The sequence below is a fragment of the Phascolarctos cinereus genome, unplaced genomic scaffold (assembly GCF_003287225.1).
Source record: "Phascolarctos cinereus isolate Bilbo 61053 unplaced genomic scaffold, phaCin_HiC Scaffold_726;HRSCAF=1367, whole genome shotgun sequence".
Lineage (NCBI taxonomy): Eukaryota > Metazoa > Chordata > Mammalia > Diprotodontia > Phascolarctidae > Phascolarctos > Phascolarctos cinereus.
In genome coordinates, this window is record NW_027556098.1 from 141592610 (window position 1) to 141603049 (window position 10440).

Consider the following 10440-nt stretch of genomic DNA (forward strand, 5'->3'; position numbering starts at 1 on the left):
ATGGTAAAAAGGGGAAATTTTATTTATTGGAGAGATTTTTTCTATTGTATGAACTTGATTAGCCTTTTGCCATTTAATGACACCTACTTTGTTTCCAGGCAATGTGGTATAATGGAAAGAACACTGGCTCTAGACTCAAAAAATTGCAGTTCAAATTTCGCTTCTTTATATCCATAGGCAAGTCACCATACTGCTCTGGGACTAAGCTTTTTTTCATTTATAAAATGAAAAGATTGAACTAGATGAACTCTAAGATCTTTCCAAATTTAGACTGATGGTTCCATAACATTAAGCATGCAGAGTTTTCCCCCATCACACCAGGACAGTAAAAGTTTTCTATATTAAACAAAGAACCAACATAATATGCAATATAAAAAAATCAGGAACATTCCCATTAATAAGGACTAAATGACATTGCATATTCTTATTTCTGTACTATGACATAAAAGTAAACATTTTTAGCAATTACACCGAGAAAGGGAAAAGACTAAAAAAAATTAGAGAAATTAATACCGGAAATAAAGAGGTCCAAGTATTGTCTTGGCAGATGACATCACAGTTTATTTAGAAATTCCAACTGTCTCAATAATAAAATGACGAAAGCATTAGAGGAATTCAACAAGGTTTTATATATACACACACACACACGTAGATATATGTGTGTGTATTGCAGAAGTCATTATCATTATATTTGTTAGCAAAAATATCAAGAATATTTAACAAAAATACCATTTGTGATTAAAAAAACCAAATTTGATCAAATATTAACGTATTAACATATCTAGAAATAGACATGACCTATAAAAGGACAACCATAAAACTAGAATGACCGCAAAAGAAAAGAAGGAAGACATACACACACACATGCACAAAAACACACACATATATGTTTGTGTTTTATAAATAGTAGTGTCCATATGTACATATGAGTGTATACATACAAATATATGCATATGCATGTGAGGGATATTCAATATTCATGGGTGGCTTAGAATAACAAATTAAAAAATGATTTATCAAATTGATTTATATTTTTATTAGGGTACCAATAAAAATATCAAGTGATTCCTTTCTAAAAATAAGATGAAATGATTATGACATTCAACAATATCAATGGGCATACAGTTGGAGGGGAAAAAAAGATGATTTGCTTGCATTCTCAAAAGATTGTTCAAGCAGTAATTGTCAAAATTCTGGCACGAAACAAAAATGAAGGGGGAAATGAAATGGATCAGTTCAATGGAATAAGTATACTAGATTTACAACCAAACATTTAAAATGTTAATATCTGATTAACCTTGAGAGGGAAAACTGAAAAAAGAATACATTATTTAAGAAATGTACTTGGGTATATTGGTTAGAAATTTAGTAGGAAATGGATTTAATTCCACAAATGGATTTACTGTCACACCATATGCCTTAGCGCATTTCATCTGGATGTCCAACACCAGAGAAAGGATAGCCTGTGGACAAAAAGACTGCAAGCTAGTTTGACCTGAAGAAGAGAAATGTGCAACAAGTATAGGAAAGTGGCCTGGAGTCAGATTGCAAATCATTGTAAAATTCAAACAAAGAAATTCCTACTTTATCTTGAAGGCGAGAGGAAGAGTCATTGTAGCCTCTGGATCAGAGGAATGACTTGGTCAGATAGGTGCTTAAAAAATAAAAAAATATGCAGCTCTATAGAGGAAGGATTGGAAAGAGAAGAGATTGAAGAATGGGAGACCAATTAGCAGGCTATTTCAATACTCAAGATGAAATTTGCTGACAGACTGAACTAAGGTGACACTATCTGAAAGTATGCAATAAATATTATAAAAATAATATGCCATGTGATCCAATTTGGCAAATATTCCCTTTATATGTTATTTTTTAAGCAGCCATGTGTTTAAAGATTTTCATAGCAGCATTATTTACAATTGAAAATATTTTTAATAGATATTTAAAGTGATCTAGGAAAAGTGAATGAGAATAAATGGACAATGAATCTTATGGGGATAGATTTACTAAATAATTATGATATCTCACCCATTGAATCTTATTTAATTATAAATCATTATTTTATTAACAAAATGCCTGTCAGATTTACAATGCCTTATTTAAGAATATCAAAATAAATAAGAAATTATCCATAAGAGTCTAAGTGTATCAAATTTTGGAGCTGGAAATGAGTGTAAATTTGCAGTTTGGGTTTCTAACTAAACTTCTGCCTTGTTTCGTACAGTGCTTAGATAGGGCTGGGTGATGGTGGTAGAGGCTTTGTGGTTGGGAAGGTAATTCAACATTTATTTTAAAATGTAATTCTTAATAGTTAAGACTGAATGATAAGACCTTGTGTCCCTATAGGAAATGCTTCAAGTAGGAATAAACAGAGATAATAGTGGTGTCAACAAAGGTGTTAAGTAACCAGAATATGAGAGAATGTCATTATTAAAAGTAAGATATACACCAACAGCTTATTTCACTTGGCAGGACCTAGTCCTTAGCACAATTACATATTATAGAAATAAATCATGGATGAACTAATGTCATCCAAATTCTACATTGGCACTTAAAGTTATTCTTTAACTGCATTTATCTGGAAGGCTTGTATATATAGTATATAGAATTACTAGAAGTGAACTGAAACAAAAAGGCCTAAGTAGCCAAAATATCACATGGCCCATGTATTAAAGGTCAGCTACCTTACTAGTACAAAAAAAAAACCCTTCAGGGATCAGGCCTCGAATATTTTTATTTTTTCCCCCTATATCAACAATCACAACAAACTTAGTTTTCTGGTTTCCCAACATAGACCACAACAGATAAGGAGAAGAAAATTAGATGGGTTGTCATCAGAAGATTCTGTTCTTATAAAAAGTCACAGTGATAGCTGCCAGAAGGCAAGTGACAAAAATGAAAACAAGAGAGGAGAAAATACTAGATAGATAGATAGATAGATAGATAGATAGATAGATAGATAGATAGACAGACAGACAGATGGGTAGGGAGATAAGGAAATAAACAAAATAATAGATAAAACATAGGAATAAGCAGGTACAAAGAGCAAGGTGTGCATCAATCTTTATCATTTATCAATAGAGACACACAACTCTAGACACTCTAATATCCTGTGAGTAGAATTACAACAGTACAATCATTGATGTTTATAATAACAGTTCTTAGCCATCAAGAGAAGGTTCAGTTACAATTCAAATATTCAGTTTACTTAGGTGATGCAGTGTACAATTTATTTCACAATGTTTTCTGTCCCAGAGTAGATTATTGCACTTTCTAGCTTTCTGGGGAAAATGAAATAATCTTACCTTCGCTTTTGTGTCTTCATGAACAGGGCAGCCCTATGTTCTCTAGAACTCGATTTTCTAGACTATTTGTCAAGTCTGTGGTAGCCCCTTACAGCCTCTTCTTAGCTTTTCCTTCCCTTGACTTGATGCTTTCCCCTGGCATTCTATGATACATGAAGGGAAGTATGATGTTTCACCTGTTTTCTACCTAACCTAAGGCTCCCCTTTATAATCTAATATTTTCTGAGGCACAGCATTCACTCGGTATTTTCAAGAGAAAGGGAAAGTGCATTTGTGTTCACTAGAAAATACTTACCAAAATACTGTAACAACTTCAAAGATCTTTTATTGCCTCACTTATAACAGTATACAATTAGTCATCCCTAAGTAAGCATAAGTTTTCTTAAAATTTAATTGTTACTTTGTTTTATTTTATTCTTTTGTTCTCCTTGAGAGAATCACTGCATTCCATCTGAACAAATTAAATCTCTCTCCAAGTAACCTGAAAAAAGAAGAATCCATTTTCAAAAACCAGCTAGGTTGGTGTGGCTTTATCTAGTCCTTGAAAAACTAGAGGGAGGTAGGATAAAGAAAAAAAAAATCTGAAAGACTACATGAGATCATTTTTCTTCTGGTTTTCTCAATTCACTTCCCGTGGAACTATTTCAAAGAGGAAATAGAGATTTATCCAGGTATCCCCCTCCTCTGGACCTAACCGGGAATCACCTATTGTAATCTTTACAGTGGGCCTTGAACTCACTGGGGGACCATAGCTGGTACAAGCCAGTCATTCTGTTATCTCTGAAATAACAAAGTAGCGTAGGTGCTCAGCTACTGGTGTGATTCTGACTAGTGGAACTTCAGAACTATGAAAAAAAAGGGCTGTAAGCTCTTTGAATGGGTGAACAAAAAGCTGCAACGAGGGTGGGCTTGCAAGGAGTGAGATTAGGCTTATGCCTACATGGTGGGATTAAAGAGTTGTCAAGGACATCTCTCCCTGCTCCCTCTTCACTCGCTGAAAATATCACCTTCAAATCATTCTTTTGTTGTTGTTTTTGTTGTTAAATATTGCTCATTGTGGATTTGACTTTAAAAAATCCAACTATCCCTGGAAGGAAGGACATATCAACTTAGAAACATCTCTGTGTAAATTAGTTAGTTAATTTAATTCAATTCAACAGAAATTGATTGAGGGATCAGTTGTATACAAGACCATGTGCTACAGGATATGGACAATATAAAGATAGAAATTAATCTGCCTGGATGTTCAGGTCCCTTTTCTTTCAGGTAGGAAAGATGGAGATTGATTGAGAACACTAAATGCCTACAGGTGGAGAAGCTGCTGAAATCAAGGGAAAAAAATAAAATAGGACTAGGAAGGCTGAATAATATATCAGCCAAGAGGTTCGCTATTTTGCTGAGTATAAACCCTGGCTATAAAGAAATCCCACCCTGTTCTATTCCACACCACAGTAATTTAAGGTAGATTCTTTAAGTGGAGGGATTGTGCCCTTTTCACTTCACAAATGGTTGGTGTGTCTAACATAGTGATCTGTAGGATTATAGATATCATATTTATTAGATTATTTCCATCTCATATATTTGCATAACATTATATTTTAAAGAAAAAAATCAAGAAAAATATATCCTTTATTGAATCATCTCTCCCCATTGTTTCCATACACACTTGAATGCACATGAATGCACACACATGAACACTCAATGGCACAGTTTTTTCAAGCCTTAACAATAGTCATTGCTCCACCTTGATCAGAGATTCTTCCTAGATGAATATCTTCTTCCTACTAACACAGATAACTGCTTAAATCTGAGGACCAATAAACTGCTTATTGTACTCTGAGCTGGAGTTAGACTAACACATCAGTATTATTCTGCATTTCTACACTGTGTGCAGCATGCCCCAGTGCCCTCATTCCTTCCTGCTGTTTTTCTCTTAGTGTCAGTAGAATGGAGATACTTCACTATTGGTGTCTTCAGTGCAGCTCCAACTTTGTGGAGAGAAGTTAGTAGTAGAAACTGTCTACTCCAACTTCTATCAGAATAATGGGTGCTTAAGTCACTAATCTGATACTTGAAATAAAAGTAAATCATCCATCTAAATGCTACTATTCAATCATGCGTTCACTGTTTTCCTTTCCCAGGCTTTTCATAGGGTCTAACACTAAAGCCTGAAGCTTCTGTATAGGTTTTTCCTCAAAGAAGTACATTCAGTGTGCGATAGTACTAAAGGAAATATATACATATATGCATACACATGTGTGTGTATGTGTGTGAGAGAACCAGAGGCAGAGAGAGAGAGACAGAGACAGAGAGACAGACAGAAATAGAGAGCTATTAACTTTTCCATTTTGTCAGTAAGGATGAGAATATTAAAGATAAGTGAGTTTTTCCAAATGTAGCAATAGACCAGAATTTAGAGATGTGCATAGAGCTTGGTTGGTCATGTCAACACCCTCTTGAGAGCAATCCCTTTGACCCTTTCCCTTTAGGACAACAACCAGCAGAAATTCCTCCCCAGGATGTACAAACACATCAGGCCTCCACTCTATGTGTAACTCTGGTCTTGTTATCACTATAAATTGCACAACCTCCTTCAAACTTACACTGCAGTTCTAAATAACAAAAACATTAGAAGAAAAGGAGTTTGGGAAATAAGGGAGCAAATACAATATCTGTCAATAATGATGAAAGAATCACGTCTAAAAATCATTGCCTCATTTTAGATGAATTGTAAATGAGAAGAATATTATCCCTTAAGCCCAAGGAAAACTTAGAAGTATCATCGTAAGTGAAATTTAGGATTAGGGAAGCTGCCTGAGGTAGAGAGAGATTTTATTTATACAGTATCTCCAGTTTCTCTGTTGACTTCTGGTTTCACCAGAATTTCTAAAAAGGTGATGTTCCTACCTAGGTATCTGTGGCAACTTGACATAAATTTGAACTCAATATTTTTTTTTCCTAAAGAAAATGAAAGAAATATCATAATAACTATTTCAGAAAACCAAATAATCTTAGAACTGGAAAGTACATTGGCAGGCATGTTATTTAATTTACCTGAAGCATGAATTCCTTTATAACATCTCTGATAGATGGTTACATAACTTCTGCTTGAAGGTGTCCAGGGATCATAAACTTACTGTGTCCTATAGCAGTCCCAGTGTAAGGGAGATCTAATTTTTCAGCTGGTTTTCCTTATATTGAGCTGAAATATGTATCTCTGCAACTGCCATTGTTATTTCCTGGTTCTCTGATTGGGGTCCAGACAGAACAAATCTAATCAGTACAATGGAACAGAGCCTGAGTATTTGCTTTCAAGTTATGTCTCGGCCAATTGATACTAATGTAATCAGAGGAACATTACTTACTCTCTTGGTATTCACTTTTCTTCCTATAAAGTTATTGGAGGGAGGGAACTAAGTGGAACAATGGATAAATCACTAGGTTGAAGTCAGGAGGACCAGAATTCACATCCAATGTCAGATACTTACTAGCTGTGTGACCCTAATAAGTCAATTAACCTCTGTCTGCCTCAGTTTTCTCAACTGTGAAATGGAAATAATAATAGCACTTATGGTGTTGTCATAAGGATAAAATGAGATAATGTTTTTAAAGTTCTTAGCACAGTAATATTCTTTTATACTCACAATATTGTTACAATTTATGAGTAATTCCCTACAGAAATAACCAACTACATTTTAAACATTCAAATAACCTTTAAGGCTCACTGTGGCATTGCTAGTGTCTTAGCAGTCACCTGCAGACCAAAGTGTCATGAAAATAGAAATATGTCTCCTGTGGCTGCAGACTCGACAGGGTCTAAGTGCAAATGCTATTCAAATAATGCCATGAAAAATCTGTATATTCTTCTCCACAAGTATGTGAAAAGGGTAGGGGAAGAATGTTTCATTTTTATATGAATTCTAGAATATGGTACCATGGAAATCCTACTCTGTCACAAGCGAGGGACAAAGCAACCATTAGCAGAGTAAGGTTATCATTTCAGAAATATAGCTAAGATTGTATTCAAATGACAAGATAAAAAAAAAACTTTAAGCCTTATTTTATGACTGACTTTAATTGGGTCCAGTCAGAAAATATGTTGTTTGCCTCATGGAGAGGTTAGTGCTTTAATTCATGATAACCCTAGGTTAATACTTTCCTATATGATCTGGAACACTTGACATCTGAGAGAAATCACTAGTCACCCTAGGACCTAGTATCTGGCATTAAGGTACAGAGTTTATATTCCACTGGACAAACCTTAAAATGTGGAGAGCAGAAAAATATCCACAATGGTATACAGCAATATACATTATCGACTTGGGGCACTTTATAGAATACATATATTTGAGCCTAGGCAAACAGGCTTGTTTACTGCTATCATTTGTGTGTTCAACTGGTTCAGTGCTGCAGGCTTTGGGGGCTGCTAGTATGTGGTAGGGATATTTCAACTTGTTCTATTGAGTTATTTTCCGTCAACAGTCTTCCAATTACTCCACAGCAACTTCTGCAGAACTTAAAAAGTCTCACTGTCTTAAAAGTTGTTTTTATGGTTGAAAACACTGTTGAATCAGTAGTAAGTTTCCTGAGACTGAAAAGGTTTTGCTGAGGTTTGAACTTGAAAATGAGAGATTATCACTCTATCCTGTGGTTAAAAAGCACAATGCAGAAGCACTGCACTAATGCTGGTTAATTATATCTAAAGATAGGCTAAAACAGTGCAAAGTTTAAGAATATATATAAGTGTGATTGTGAATGTGTGTGTGGGGGTAGGTCTGTATATAAAGAAATGAATTTTGGTTTCACATGTTCATAACTTAAACTATGGTAACAAAATGTTGACTAATTGAAAATTTGGGGTACCTGATTTAATAAATTGCTTATAATTAACTTATAAATTGATTATAGATGGAGAAGAGATTTTAGAGTGTCTAAGCATGCTTAAAAACAGTTCTTTAGAGAAATTAAACCTTATCTTCCTGATATTTTCTTCACATTTGTTTGCCCAATCTATAAAGGATTTATTAAGCAAACATGAACCTTGGTAGTCCCTGTTGAAATTGTCACAAATAAGTAGACCTTGATTTGATAAAATTTTACTGTAAGCAGTTTCTCTGAAGGGAGGGAATCTATGTTATGATTAATTAATATCATCAGTACAGAATCATAGAACAGCTCTGAAAGTTGGAGGTGACCTGAAAGTCCATCTATTTCTACCTCTTATCTGAAGCATGAGATATCTTTGTCAAGGAAGTTTTATTGAACAAATTATTGTAAGAAGCTAGAGACAACTCCCTCTTTCCTACTTCTAGGTTCTGACATTGTCAGTAATCATTGTTTATATGTAGTTGTTTCATGGCTTGTAAAACACTTTTCCTAAATCTTTTCTTATCCTCACAATCAAGAAAATTGCTACAATAATTATCATTATATCCATTTTCCAGATGATGATGTAGGCTCAGGAATATTAAGTATCTAAGTTGTCCAGTAATTAATGGAAGATCTGGGATTCAAGCCTAGTTCTCATGACTCCCAAGACCAGTAAATCATCCCAATTCCAGTGAAGCCTTCCTAAACTACTACGTCCAACAGTAACTACTTTAAAAATTGTTCTTCATACAAGATAGTATTTAATTATATATTTTTTCATTGTTCCCAGTCAATATTGGTGTTGTTTTTCCAACTACATTTTTTGGGGGGCTAGGCAATGGGATTAAGTAACTTGCCCAGGGTCACACAGCCAGTAAGTATTTGTGTCTGAGGTTGGATTTTAACTCAGGTCCTCCTGAATCCAGGGCCATTGCTTTATCCACTGTGCCACCTAGCTGCCCCATTCAACTACACTTTAAGCTACTTGAGTCAACTATGATGTACTTTTTTCATATTCCTTCACACAGGATTGGGTACACAGTAAACCTTTTGTGAGTTGCATTGACAAACAATCACATATGGTATAACTATGTATTATTTTATGCCTGGAACATAATGTCAGACTATACCTGTAGTAAGTCAAATCAGAAACATTGGGTAGGTCATAAGCATCAAAGCCATTAATTCTCTTCTGTGAGCAATATGGACTGATTGTCATGGATTCACCTGCACCAAGGAAAGTCAATAAGTATACCCTGAATACCAGGGTATCTATCATTGTACCTCACAACATTATATCATTATATACTTTAAAAGACCATTAGACTGATCTTTACATTTAATTCTCACAACAAAAAGACTAAGGAAGGAGCTGAAGGCATATAGGTAATGAAGGAAATAAATTACTGTACTCAAAATTGGGAAAATAAGAGTTTAAATCTTGCTTCAGACATTTACTAAATGGGTGATCCTGAGCAAATCACGTTTTCTTTAACTGTAAAATAAAGATAACAATAACATCTACTTCACGACGTTGTGAGGATCAAGTGAGATATGTTAAGTGCTTTACAGACCCTAAAATACTATATAAAGGGAAGGGTAGATATAATAGAGGAGAGGGTGGTGGTGGTGATTTTGATGTTCACCTAGAACTTGAATTTGGACAGAAGCAAAGACAGTCATATAAGGCTCTTTAGTACCAGTGGACTTATGTAGCTGAATTTAAGAATGTCTTTCTTTCAACAGAGAACTTCCCCTCATGCTCTTAGATAGCTTTTCTTTGCTTATTTTTCTATTCTTTTCAGCTTTATCATTGATATATTTTATTTTATGCATCATTTCCCTTTCTAAATATATGTTTTTACCTAATTCTTTACCAAAAGAATCATTCCTTAAAAAACATAAAACCTTTATGAAGTCCCATGTCATCTTTTACACAGGGATGATGCTGATCATCTCCATAGCATTCAAATTTTAATATATATACTGCACATATGAGGACTGCTCTTGGATTTTGCAAATTCTTTTACCAAGGGACAACATCACTAAGTGTCTAATGATGGGGAAGACATATAATGCAAACATATGTGGAAATACACATAATTGATACATTATTATTAGATTCTCTCCAGAGGGAGAGTTTGGGGGAGGGGAATGGAACAGCTGAAGGTCCTAGGCACATGATGAGGAGTGTCTATTAGAGGGTAGAATAGGAAGAGTATCAAAAGTCATCATAGGGGAGTGGAGCCAAGATGGTGGAGTGAAA

General features: G+C 34.6%; 1 non-coding gene across 1 annotated transcript; it reads right to left on the minus strand.

Moving 5' to 3' along the window:
• Nucleotides 1-10068: 10068 nt before the first annotated feature.
• LOC144454632 (U6 spliceosomal RNA) lies at nucleotides 10069-10176 on the minus strand. The gene has a single exon (XR_013483143.1). It is a non-coding gene; the product is annotated as a U6 spliceosomal RNA (small nuclear RNA).
• Nucleotides 10177-10440: the final 264 nt, after the last annotated feature.